Below are 13,695 nucleotides of genomic sequence, written 5' to 3'. Positions count from 1 at the left end.
TTCAGTAAAGTCTCAGGATGTAAGATCAATGCACAGAAATCCATTGCATTCGTATACACCAGCAATGAAGCAACAGAAGAAGAAACCGTGGAATTGATCCCATTCACAATTGCACCAAAACCCATAAAATACCTAGGTATAAACCTAACCGAAGAGGTGAAAACTGTATACACTGAAAACTATAGAAAGCTTATGAAAGCAATTGAAGAAGACACACACACACACACACACACACACACACAAAGGAAAAATAGTCCATGCTCATGGATTGGAAGAACAAATATTGTTAAAATGTCAATACTACCTAAAGCAATTTACATACCCCATGCAATCCCTGTCAAAATAACACCAGCAATCTTCACAGAACTAGAACAGACAATCCTAAAATTTGTATGGAACCAGAAAAGACCCTGAATAGCCAAAGAAATCCTGAAAAAGAAAACCAAAGCTGGAGGCATCACAATCCTGGACTTCAAGATGTATTACAAAGCTGTAATCATCAAGACAGTATGGTATTGGCACAAAAACAGACACTCAGATCAATGGAAAAGAATAGAGAGCCCAGGAATGGACCCACAAATGTATGGACAACTAATCTTTGACAAAGCAGGAAAGAATATCCAATGGAATAAAGACACTCGCTTCAGCAAATGGTGCTGGGCAAACTGGACAGCAACATGCAGAATAATGAACCTGGACCACTTTCTTACATCATACACAACAGCAAACTCAAAATGGATAAAATAAATCCTAGAGGAGAAAGCAGGCAAAAACCTCTCTGACCTCAGCTGCAGCAACTTCTTATTCAACACGTTTGCAGAGGCAAGGGAAACAAAAGCAAAAATGAACTATTGGGACCTCATCAAGATAAAAAGTTTCTGCACAGCAAAGGAAACAATCAGCAAAACTAAAATACAACTGATGGAATGGGAGAAGATATTTGCAAATGACATATAAGATAAAGGGTTAGTATCCAAAAGCTATAAAGAACTTATCAAACTCAACACCCAAAAAACAAATAATCCAGTGAAGAAATGGGCAAAAGACATGAATAGACACTTCTCCAAAGAAGACATCCAGATGGCCAACCGACACTTGAAAAAATGCTCAACATCATTCATCGTCAGGGAAATACAAATCAAAACCACAATGAGATGCCACATCACACCAGTCAGAATGGCTAACATTAACAACTCAGGCAACAACAGATGTTGGTGAGGATGTGGAGAAAGAGGATCTCTTTTGCATTGCGGGTGGGAATGCAAACTGGTGCAGCCACTCTGGAAAACAGTATGGAGGTTCCTCAAAAAATTAAAACTAGAACTACCCTACGACCCAGCAATTGAACCACTAGGTATTTATCCAAGGGATACAGGTATGCTGTTTCGAAGGGACACATGCACCCCCATGTTTATAGCAGTGCTATCAACAATAGCCAAAGTATGGAAAGAGCCCAAATGTCCATCGATGGATGAATGGATAAAGAAGATGTGGTATATATATACAATGGAGTACTACTCGGCAATCAAAAAGAATGAAATCTTGCCATTTGCAACTACGTAGATGGAACTAGAGGGTATTATGCTAAGTGAAATGGGCAAGTCAGAGAAAGACAAATATCATATGACTTAACTCATGTAAGGAATTTAAGATACAAAAGAGGTGATCATAAGAGAAGGGAAATAAAAATAATATAAAAACAAGGAGGGGGACAAAACATAAGAGACTCTTAAATACAGAGCACAAACTGAGGGTTGCTGGAGGGGTTGTGATTGGGGGAATGGGTTAAAATGAGCAAGGGTCATTAGGGAGGACACTTGTTGGGATGAGCACTGGGTGTTATACATAGGGGATAAATCACTGGAATCTCCTCCTGAAATTATCATAGCACTATATGCTAAGTAACTTGGATGTAAATTAAAAAATAAAAGTAGCAAAAAATAAAAAGTAAAAAATAAATTGAAAATAAATTAATAAATTTAAAACAATTTTTAAAATCTCATTTGTCTGATATAAGTATGGCTACCCTTTTGATGTCCATTAGCATGATATATGGTTTCTACATCCCCTCACTTTCTTTTGATGTCCATTAGCATGATATATGGTTCTACATCCCCTCACTTTCAATCTGCAGGTGTCTTTAGGTCTAAAATGAGTCTGTTATAGACAGCATATCTGCCTTTGTCCATTCTGATACCCTGTATCTTTCTATTGGAACATTTAGTCCATTTACATTCAGAGTGAATTTAGTGCCATTTTTTTAACTGTTGAGTTGGTGTCTCTGGTGATGCTCTCTGGTCCTTTCTAGTCTTTGTTGCTTTTTTTTTCTTTTTCTCCTCCACTCAAAGGGACCACCTTAAAATTTTCTGTAGGAGTGTCTTAGTGGTCACAAACTCCTTTAGTTCTTGTTTGTGAGAAACTATATCCCCCTCTATTTTGAATGACAGCCTTGCTGGATACAGTACCCTTGGCTTCATATTTTTCCTTTCAGCATGTTAAATATATCTTGCCACTCCTTTCTGGCTGGCCAAGTTTCTGTGGACAGATCTGCTGTAAACCTGATCTGTCTAACCTTGTAGGTTAAGGACTTTTTTCCCTTGCTGCTTTCATGATTCTTTCCTTGTCTGTATTTTGTGAATTTGACTATGATATGTCTTGGTAGTGGCCAGCTTTTGTTGAATCTAATGGGAGTTACTTATTCTTCTTGGATTTTGATGTCTGTGTCCTTCTCCAGATTAGGGAAGTTTTCATCTATAATTTCTTCACATAAACCTTCTGCCTGTTTTTTCTCTTTCTTCATCTTCTGAAACTCCTATGATATGATATAAATGTTATTATGTTTTAATAAATCACTGAGTTCCATAAGTCTGCCTTCGTGATCCCTGACCTTTATTTCTCTCTTCCTTTCAGCTTCATTATTTTCCATAATTTTATCTTCTATATTGCTATTCACTCCTTTGTCTCATCCATCCTCATTTTTATGGCCTCCATTTGGGTTTGCATGTCAGTTTTGCATTTTTTAATTTGGCCTGATTAGATATTAGTTATTTTATTTCTGCATAAAGGGATTCTCTTGTGTCTTCTACGCTTCTTTCAAGCCAGCTAGTATTCTTATAATTGGTGTTTTAAATTCTAGTCCAGGCATCTTACTTATACCTGCATTGACTAAATCCCTGTTTGTAATTTCTTCCTGTTCTATCTTATAAGGTCAATTCCTCTGTCTTGTCATTTTGGAGGAAGGAAAAAAAATAATAATAGAATGAAATAAATTTAAAAATTAAACAAGTCAAGGGGCGCCTGGGTGGCGCAGTCGGTTAAGCGTCCGACTTCAGCCAGGTCACGATCTCGCGATCCGGGAGTTCGAGCCCCGCGTCAGGCTCTGGGCTGATGGCTCAGAGCCTGGAGCCTGTTTCCGATTCTGTGTCTCCCTCTCTCTGCCCCTCCCCCGTTCATGCTCTGTCTCTCTCTGTCCCAAAAATAAATTAAAAAACGTTGAAAAAAAAATTAAACAAATCAAATAAAAGAAGTTAGATCCTAGGTGTGTTTTGGTTTGTGTATTAAGAGAAGTTTGATAGAAAAAAGGAGAAAAGAGAAAAGGAGGAAAAAATAAAACTAAATAATAAATAACAAAGTAAAATAAAAATAAATCAAGATAAATATTTTTGCTCCTTCTCTAGCTAAGAAACAAAAGAAAAGAAAAATAACAACAATAAAAACAGAAGCAACAACAACAAAATGAACAAATGAACAAACAAAAAACCCAAATGAAGCTAGATTCAGTTTCCCCTACAGCTGAAACTTTGCAGCAGTGTATGGTCAGTAGACTAAGCTCTTGAGAGAGATTTGTGTTGGTCTTTTGGGGGAGGAGCCTGCTATTCTGGTTCTCAGGCTGACTGCCCTAGTGGAGATGTGCCTGGAAGGCACTGTCCCATGCCCCCGCCCCCCTCAGGGCTTGGTGTAATGGCTCCGTTTTCCACTTGGTGGCACTGTTTATCTCACTTGGGTGGGTCCCTGTTGGGTGGCTAATAATGAAAACGGCTCCACCTCGCTCTCTAGTCTCCAGAGCTGGAAGTTCATGCCCTCACAGTCACCTGATTCATCCATCACCCGCCCTGTGCCTTGTGCCCCCCACTTCTGTCAGCTTCCTGCCTTCCCCCTTTCTGTGTCCAAACTGTCCACCTACCAGGCGGTGCCTCTCTTCAGAGTTTTATCTCAGGTGCAGCTGTGTTTCAAAACCTCACAATTCAGAGACCCCGCCCCCCCCCCCCCCCCCCCACACACACACACTCATATGGTCTTGGGGATGGTCTCAGGTCACTGTGGCTGGCTTGTCCCAGGAAATAGTCATGGCGCCTTGCAGCAGCAGCGGCTCAGAGCCCATGATAAATCACAACAAGCAGCCGACACAAGGGTTTGCTACCTTCAGCCAGTGTCATTGTCCCTATATGGGTGAACATGTTGGTCTGATGGCACCCACTGGTCTTTTGCTCAGGGAGAGGCCATATCAGCTCTACCAAATGTACTCTAAGCAGGGGAACTGCTTCTCCCTGTACGGCCCAGAAGATCTTCAGATAGCGCTGCCCTCTCCTGGGGCTCCTCCCTGCTTCCTTTCCTGAGCACCACCAGTGGCTTACCTCTGAAACTTCAGACTCTGCTCCATTGTTTATGGAACACTGGTAGTATTGAGACTCTCTTCTTCTCCCCCTATCACTTGTATTGGAGAGTCTTATGCAGTCGTCTGTGCAAGTTTTCACTCTTTCTCTCCAGTTGCTTTCAAGGGGACTGCTTTATTGCACAAACCCAGTGTGCTGCTTTTTCTTCTCCTCTGTCTTTCACCTCTCAGCAAAAATGGCTCCCTCCCCTCTGTGGCACTGCAGCTCTTCTCTCCCCCAATTCACCTCTCCACACCATGTACCTGCTGCATTCTCTCTCTCAAATTATGCAGATTGTTCTGTTAATTCTCAGATCAATTTCCTAGGTGTTCAAAATGGTTTGATGTTGATCTAGCTGTGTTCAAAGGATGAGACAAGCTCAGGGTCCTCTTACTTCTCTGCCATCTTATCTCCTCTCTTCCCCATAAAAATCAATTTAAATCCAGATGGCTTAACTAGTGAATTCTTTCAATTGTTTTAGGAAGAAATATATATTTATTTAATAACTCTACACAAAATCTTTCAGAGAATATATAATATCAAACAATTCCCAATGTGTTTTATAAAACTACTATAACTAATATGAAAACATGACTAAGTTATCATATGAAAAGAATATTACAAGGCTATATAGATCTTGAACATAGCCAAAAAAAAAAAAAAAACCTAAACAAAATAAAAGCTAATTATATGCAAGGATACATGAAAAATACTATATTATACTATATAACCCAATGATATATTTAGTCCAGAAATACAAGATTGCTTTAACATTCAAAAAAATCAATGTAAATCATATAAGAAAGGGAAAAAGAGACAGAGAAAATGTATTTTATAAAATTCAATGCAGACATATAATGTGTTTTTTGGCTCAAAAAGTTTGGAATAGAGGGGAGCTCTACTAATAGAAGCATATATTCAAAAACCCGATAAATAACATATACTTAATGAGGAAATATTGAATAAAGTCCTATTTGATTTCAGCATAAGAAAGGGATGCCCATGATCCCCACATTAATTCATTATTGCAATGGAGTTCTTAAGTAATGCAATAAGCAGTAAAAACTAATAAAAGGTACAGTTATTATAAAGGAAAACAAAAAAGTTGTTTTTATTTACAGGTGACAAAACTATACATGTAAGTCCAGAAGAATCTATGAACAAATTATGCAAATGTATATAAAGTTAGTAAGAACCTGGGACCACAATCAGTGTACAAAAAATTTCATCTTCATATTCTAATAGTAAGAAGTAAACTATATTTAAAAACATACTACTGGGTTCTAGCGAGGATAGAGTAGCACCTATATTTTCTAGTCCTCTATCTTACAACTCAAAAATATGAATATTACAAAACATAAAACAACTCTGAAAGTGGAAGGAAAGTGGTGGACTGTTTAGGTACCTTGAAACTTTAGGAACTTGGTCAGTTTCCTGCACTTTCATTTTGCCTTCCATTTACTGAATGGGATACTGGGGAAAAAATTAATCCTACAACTCAGAAATACCAACAGGCACAGAAAAAGTGATGTTAATGGGTCTCAACAAGGAACTGACCTTCCACTCACTGCTTGGTGATAATAGAGGGTGTTTTGATTCACCCTCCTGGGTGGTGTCAGTGGGGCCAAGCAAGGAGCTGGGTTTCTATGCCCATTCAGCATCAATAAAGCTGAATAAACAAAGAAAGGCAGGACTGCTTAGTTTTCTTTCCATACTAGTATAGTTTCAGTTAATCCCAGTGGGGAGCTACACTTCCAGTTCCACCAGACAACAATAAGGTGTTACTAGTCAATCCACTGCTTTCCAACCCCTGGTGTCAGCAGGACCCAGTGAGAAGCTAAAGTGTTGCTGCCACCCAGAAGCAACAGGTGGTGTGAATTAGAACTCTGCTATTGCAGAGGTAGTGTCAGTGGGTCCCAGATAAGAGCTGGATTTACATCCCTACAAACAGTAAACAGGCAGCACTAGTTGGTACACTGTTTTGCAAATGCCTGGTTTCAGCAGGGCACAGTGAAAAGCTAAACTGCTACTTCCAACATAGAACAACAGGTGGTGTGAGATGGCAGTTCACATTCCCCCCTTAATGTCAGTGGGCCTAGTGAGAAACAGACCATCCACCCTGACCTAGTAGTAATGAGTGGCAAAGAGGCAGAAATTAGCTAGTGCAAAGCAGTGTAAGTTGGTGTTCTGTTTTTGCAGTGGTGGTGTCAGTTTGGCCCAGTAGGATGCTCACCTTCCATGCTCACATGGAAGCAATGAGGTAGTGTGATGTGGGACTGACTACTTGGGACTTTGCTTTTCCACAACCCTGGTGTCAGTAGGGACTAGCAGGAAAATGAGGTTCACCAAAACCCACCCACAAAGAGGTGGAATGAGGCAGTGCAAGGTGATGCTAAACTGTACACTGCTTTCCCCTTCCCTGATGTCAGTAGAAGCAGCAAGATATTGCTCTTGCACTTCCACATAGCAGCACAAAGGCAGAAGGCGATGGTGTGAGGCTGTACTAGTTTCCACTATGTCAGCAAAGACCAGTGGAGATACATTTCTACCTCCAGGCAGCAATAATTGATGAAACAAGACAGTAAGCAGCTGTGGTAGTCAACATTGACTGTGATTTCCCACAATTCTAGTGTCAGTTATGCCTAGCAGAGCATTAAACTTCCAGTCTTGTGAAGCATCAATAAGGCAGTTCCAGTCAGTGATTTGTTGTCTCCAAGGAGGAGTAAGTAAGGCTGAGAAGAAAGCTAAAATTCCATCCTTACTAACCAGCAAAAAGGTCGTGTGAGTCAGTGCTTTGCATTTGCAAAAGTGGTGTCAGTAGGGCACAACGTGGAGTTGAACATTTATTCACCTTTTGACATGCATACTACACCTAAAACAGAGTGATTTCATGGTTAAAAATAAATAGAGGCCAGAGTCACACAAAATAAAATGGAAACTATCTAAGATACAATTTTTAAAAAGTCACTAAGCATACTAAAAACCAAAAAATAAAATAAAATCACAGTTTAAACTAACAAAGAATAAACAGACACCAAGACTGGATAATTCAGGTAAAGGAATTTTCTGACAAGGATGTTAAATCAGCCATAATATAACTGCTTCAAAAAGCAATTACAAATATTTTTGAAACAAATTAAAAAAAATAGAAAATCCCAGCAAAAAAAAAAAAAAAAAAAAAAAAAGAAGATATAAAAAGAACAAAAGGGTGCACCCGGATGGCTCAGTTGGTTAAGCGTCTGACTTTTAATTTCAGCCTACATCATGATCTCATGGTCATGAAATTGCGCCCCAAGTCAGGCTCTGCTCTGGGCATGGAGCTTGCTTAAGATTGTCTTTTCCTCTGCCCCTCCCCCCAACTAGCGTGTGCTTGCCTCTCTCTTTTTCTACTCAAGAAAGAAAGAAAGAAAGAAAGAAAGAAAGAAAGAATAACAAAGAAAACAAAAGGATATTATAGAAATGAAAAATACACTAACTTAAATTAAAAATCACTGAAAGGTGTAAAAATACATTGAAAACCATAGTTGAAAGAATCAGTGGGCTCAAAGAAAAATCAACAGATTACCTAATCTAAACAACATGCAGAAAATAAACTAAAAATAAACAGAGACACAGGAATCATGGAAGAATAACAAAATACATAATATTCATATATTAAGAATCCCATAAAGAGAAAATGAAATTATAAGGCTAAAAAATATTTGAAAAAAGTATTTGAATGGCTAAACATTTCCCAAATTTGATGACAAGCCTATACCTACATTACAGATTTAGTAATGTGAGAAAATCCAAATTAAGATAAATAAACTTTAAAAAACACCAAGGCACATAATAATCAAACTTACAGAAAGTAAAGACAGCCTTTTTTTTTTTTTTTTTTTTTTTTTTTTGCAATTGAGGAATTGAATTTTTAAAATTTTTTGTTTATTGTTTTGGGAGAGAGAGAGAGAGAGAGGGAAAGCACATGAGCAGGGGAGAGATACAGAAGGAGGGAGAGAGCGAGAATCCCAAGCAGACTCTCACTGCAGGGCTCAAACACATGAACACATGATGACCTGAGCTGAAATCAAGAGTCGGACACTTAACCAACTGAGCCACCCTGGCACCCCAGAGGAATGGAATGTTTAACATAGTTTAAATAGCCACATGTGGCTAGTGGTTGCCAATTGAGTGGCACAGTTTTAATGCCTGGTCAAAATCAGTGGTTTCTTTGGGGGAGTTCTCTAATCACTGCTAACGGGTGTCCAGGGCCGAGGGTGGAAAGAGAGGGAAGCTCTTAACAGATCTATTTATCTACTTAAACAAATGCTCCACAGCTTTCGGAGGCTGGATGGAGAAATGACCCTGGGGGAGACCTGAGTACGCCTTTGAACTCCTGGCTAATGCCAACAGGAGTAAAAGGCCTAAGATTTGGCTTACTCATGTAGGAAGAAAAACATGGCTCCACGCACAGAATCTGAGGCTTGGGATATCTGTGCATGGAAATTATTGCTGTGGGGCTGGTGGGGAGGTGGTGATGCTCATTTCTGGATGGGGTTTCCAGAGCTAGAAGAGTATTTAGAGGTGGAGGGAGGACCTGAGGGCCCTTTCTGGCCACGTGTAGGCTATACAGGAGCTTTCTTTTTGGAGATTAAGGTCTTGCTCTTGCTCTTGAACATTTTGCTGGGATCCAGCTTGTTCATGAAGGAGTAGGTCTCTTCCGTGAGCAGGTTTGTGTTGTAGGTAATGGGTTTATACGTGTTGAACAATTGCTTGGCCTGTGGGCTAATGCCATAGCTGGTGAAGGCATACTGCCACTCCGGCAGGCCCAGGTGCATGATGAGCAGGCAATAGTAACCAGTACAAGTATCTGTGATCAAATGCCAGTGTAATGCTCTGGCCAGGAACCGGAAGTCAATGTCTTATGCTACTGCTGCTTTCCCTCTTTTGTAGACAAGGTAAACCTTCCCATTCCCATTTCCAAGGATCCAGCTCAAACATCACACTGCAAGAATCAAAGTGAGGCTTCTCTGGCTGGTTCTCACTGGCTTCAAGTGCATCATCTTCCAGGTCTTCCAGGGTTGGTGCATTAGGGAGTGAATACATGGAAGACTGGTGGAGTTGAGTCAGTTTTGAGATTCTATTAATTGCCATGCTGCCCAATGGAATGGTGTTCTCATCCAGCTTCACACTCCATGTCATGTGGAAGCCATTGTTAATCAGATAAAAATTCTTCACATCCTCTGATAGCAAGCGGTTACTTTTTTGTTCCCCTGAAGAAATCATATGACGTTCAGCAGGCAGCTTTTCTATGATAGCCCCCTTTGTTACACCTGGAGAAGATTTTAGGATGTGCATGATCCCCAGGGTCAGCTTCTCCAGGTGCAGCTGGCTGCAGCCTCAGGGTGAAGCCTCCTCCATGGTTCATACATGGGCTCTTTGTGCAGTGGGGGTGGAGGTGGCAACTGGTGGGAGAGCAGGTTGGGCAGGAGGGCTGGACATCGCCCCAGAGGCTCCGTGGCCCAGTTCACTGCATGCAGGGAGTTGCAGTGCTTGGCATCTGAGAGCGCAGTGGGGCAGAGAAGGGGGGCCTGGGCTGCTCTGGGAGTGATAGTGACATGGGTGCTTGTTCTCCTGGCCCTGACAGCCACTCCACACCACACTGCCAGGACATCTTCGAGGAAAATCTTTGAACACAGCTAGAGAGAAATGATGGATTACCTCTAGGGAAACAACAATTAGAAAGGTAGCAGATGTCTCACTTGAAACTACGGAGGCCAGAAGGAGGTGGCAAAGTATTTTGTATGTGGAAAAATAACTATAGGCCACATTGGTCCACAAAAGTAACTTCAACAAATTTAAAAGAATTGAAACCATACTTAGTATGTTTGCTGACAATAATAGAATCAATATACAAATAAATAACATAAATATAGCAGTAAACCCTCAAAAGCTTTTGAAATAAACACTGCAACTCTAAATAATCACAGGTAAAAAGGAAATTAAAAATAATGTGCAACTGAGTGAAAAATGAATACCAAATATCAACTTTTGTGCAATAAAGTAATGCTGAAGGTAAATTTATAGCACTAAATTCTTATATTAGAAAAGGGTGGAAGAAAAGGGGAATAAAGGAACAAGAAAACTATAAAAAAGCCAGAAAACAATTTATAAGTTGACATTATGAAGTTCATAACTAACAGTAATTACTCTAAATGCAAGTGTATTGAATTCTCCAAAGGACTTTAAAAAAATGCTGACTATAAGAGAGTCCCTTCAGCTTTACAGATACATACAAACTCAAAGTCAAGGAATTGCGAAAATAGCCCATGCCAGTGGAAACAAAAAGCAAGCAGGAGTAGCTTTAGTTAAATCACACAAAACAGACTTTAAGTTAAAACTAGGAAAACAGTCAATGAAGGTAATTATGTAATAATAAAGGGGTCAATTTATCAAAAGATATAACAATCTTCAATAACAACTTAGCAGGGATGCCTGGGTGGCTCAGTCAGTTGAGCGTTCGACTTTAGCTCAAGTCATGATCTCGTGGTTTATGGGTTCAAGCTCCTCATTGGGCTCTGTGCTGACAGCTCAGAGCCTGGAACCTGATTTGCATTCTGTGTGTGTGTCTCTCTCTCTGCTCCTGCTCATGCTCTGTCTTTTTCTCTCTCTCAAAAATAAATAAAGATTTTTAAAAATTTAAAAAAGAACAATTTACCAAACCACATTCAACAGCAGATCAAAAGGATCATATACCATGATCAAGCAGTATTTATCCTTGGGATGCAAGGATGATTTAACAAACACAAATTAATAAATGATCCATGACATTAGCAAAATGAAAGATAAAAATCATATGATCATCTCAATACATTCATAGAAAACATTTGACAAAATTCAACATATTTTTTCATGTTAAAAACTCTCAGAAAACTAGGTTTAGAAGGAAGGTATAAAGACCACATCTAACATAAAGACCATATATAACAATCCCACAGCTAACATCATGTTTAATGGTGAAAAGCTGAAAGCTTTTCCTCTAACATAAGGAATAAGACAAGGTTGCCAACTTTTACCACTTTGGTTTTACATAGTATTGGAAGTCCTTGCTGGAGTAACTAGACAAGAAAAAGATATAAAAGCCATCCAAATCAGAAAAGAAGATATAAAATTGTCTCTTTACAGAGGATATAATATTATATATAGAAAACCTTAAAGGCTCCACCAAGAAATTGTTAGGACTAATGAAGGAATTCAGGAAGGTCACAAGATAAAAAATCAATACATAAAAATCCATTGTATCCCTACACATTAACAATGAATAATATGAAAGAGAAATTAAGAAAGTTGCATTTACATGGGGCACCTGGGTGGCTCAGTCAGTTAAGTGATGACTCTTGGTTTTGGCTCAGGTTCATGGATTCATACATTCAAGCCTGCCCCTCCCCCCCCCCTCAAAATAAATAAATAAACTTAAAAAAAAAAGAAAATTGCATTCACAATAGTATCAGAAAGAACTAAGATCAAGAAGATGAAAGATCTATACACTGAAATCTATAAAATGCTGATGAAGGAAATTAAAGAAAACACAAATAAGTAAAAGATATCCTGTGTTCATGTATTCAAAGAATTAATATTCAAATGTCCATACTACCCAAAGCAATCTACAGATTCAATGCAATCTCTATCAAAATTCAATCACGTTTTTTTTTTTTTACAGAAATAGACAAAATAATCTGAAAATTCATATGGAACCACACAAGGCACTGAATAGCTAAAACAATCTTGAGCAAAAAGAGCAAAGCAAGAGGCATTACAGTTCTGGATTTAAACTATTACAAAGTTATAGTAATCAAAACAGTGGTATTAGCATAAAAAACAGGCACATAGATTAATGGAAAAAACGAGAAATCAGATATACCCAGGTACATATAGTTAATTAATTTTTTTTAACGTTTATTTATTTTTGAGACAGAGATAGACAGAGCATGAACGGGGGAGGGGCAGAGAGAGAGGGAGACACAGAATCGGAAACAGGCTCCAGGCTCTGAGCCATCAGCCCAGAGCCCGACGCGGGGCTCGAACTCACGGACCGCGAGATCGTGACCTGGCTGAAGTCGGACGCTTAACCGACTGCGCCACCCAGGCGCCCCATTTTTTTTTTTTTTTTGTTAATTAATTTTTGATAAAGGTACAAAGAATACACAAGGGGTAAAGTATAATTTCTTCAATAAATGGTATTGGGGAAACAGGATCTCCGAGACCAAAAGAATGAAATCAGACTCGTATCTTACAGCGTACACAAAGATCAATTCAAAATGGATTATAGACTTAAACATAAGACCTAAAGCATAAAACTACTAGAAGAAAATATGGGGGAAAGCTCCTTGATGTTAGTCTTGGCAATGATTTTTTGATTTGACACCAAAAACAAATACAATAAAAGCAAAAATAACAAATGGGATTACATCAAACAAAATAGTTGCTGCACAGCACAAGAAACCATCAACAAAGTGAAAAGCCAACCTGTGAAATGGAAGAAAATATTTGCAAACCACATATCCAATAAGGAGTTAATATCCAAAATATATAAGGAATTAATACAACTCAGTAGCAAAACAACAAGTAAACCAATGAAAGAATGGGCAAAGAATGTGAATAGACATTTTCTCAAAGAAGACATACAAATGGCCAATAGGTACATGAAAAGATATTCAACATCAGTACTCATCAAGGAAATGCACATCAAAACCATAATGAGATACAACCTCACAACTGTTAAGATGTCTATTATCAAAAGATAAGAGATAAATAATGCTGGTGAGGATGTGGAGAAAAGGAAACTTTTGTACATTGCTGTTTGGAAAGTTAATTGGTGCAGCTCTTATGGAAAACAATATGGAGGTGCCTCAAGAAAATAGAATTACTAGATGATCCAATAATCTCACCTTTTTTTGTTTGTTTAAAATTCTAAAATTTTTATAAATTTTAGGAATAATTTTAGCTATAAACATAACAAACCCATCTAATAATATTTATATTTCAATTAGGAGCAAGAATAAAA

General features: G+C 38.7%; 1 pseudogene; it reads right to left on the bottom strand.

Annotated features, from left to right (window-relative positions):
• Nucleotides 1–9,172: 9,172 nt before the first annotated feature.
• Nucleotides 9,173–10,052, bottom strand: LOC123594820 (annotated as a pseudogene).
• Between the last annotated feature and the right edge of the window lie 3,643 nt (nt 10,053–13,695).

Source organism: Leopardus geoffroyi, chromosome X (assembly GCF_018350155.1).
Source record: "Leopardus geoffroyi isolate Oge1 chromosome X, O.geoffroyi_Oge1_pat1.0, whole genome shotgun sequence".
In the NCBI taxonomy this organism is placed as follows: Eukaryota; Metazoa; Chordata; class Mammalia; order Carnivora; family Felidae; genus Leopardus; species Leopardus geoffroyi.
Note: the sequence above shows the minus strand (reverse complement) of the source record. Positions and strands in the feature narration are given on the sequence as shown.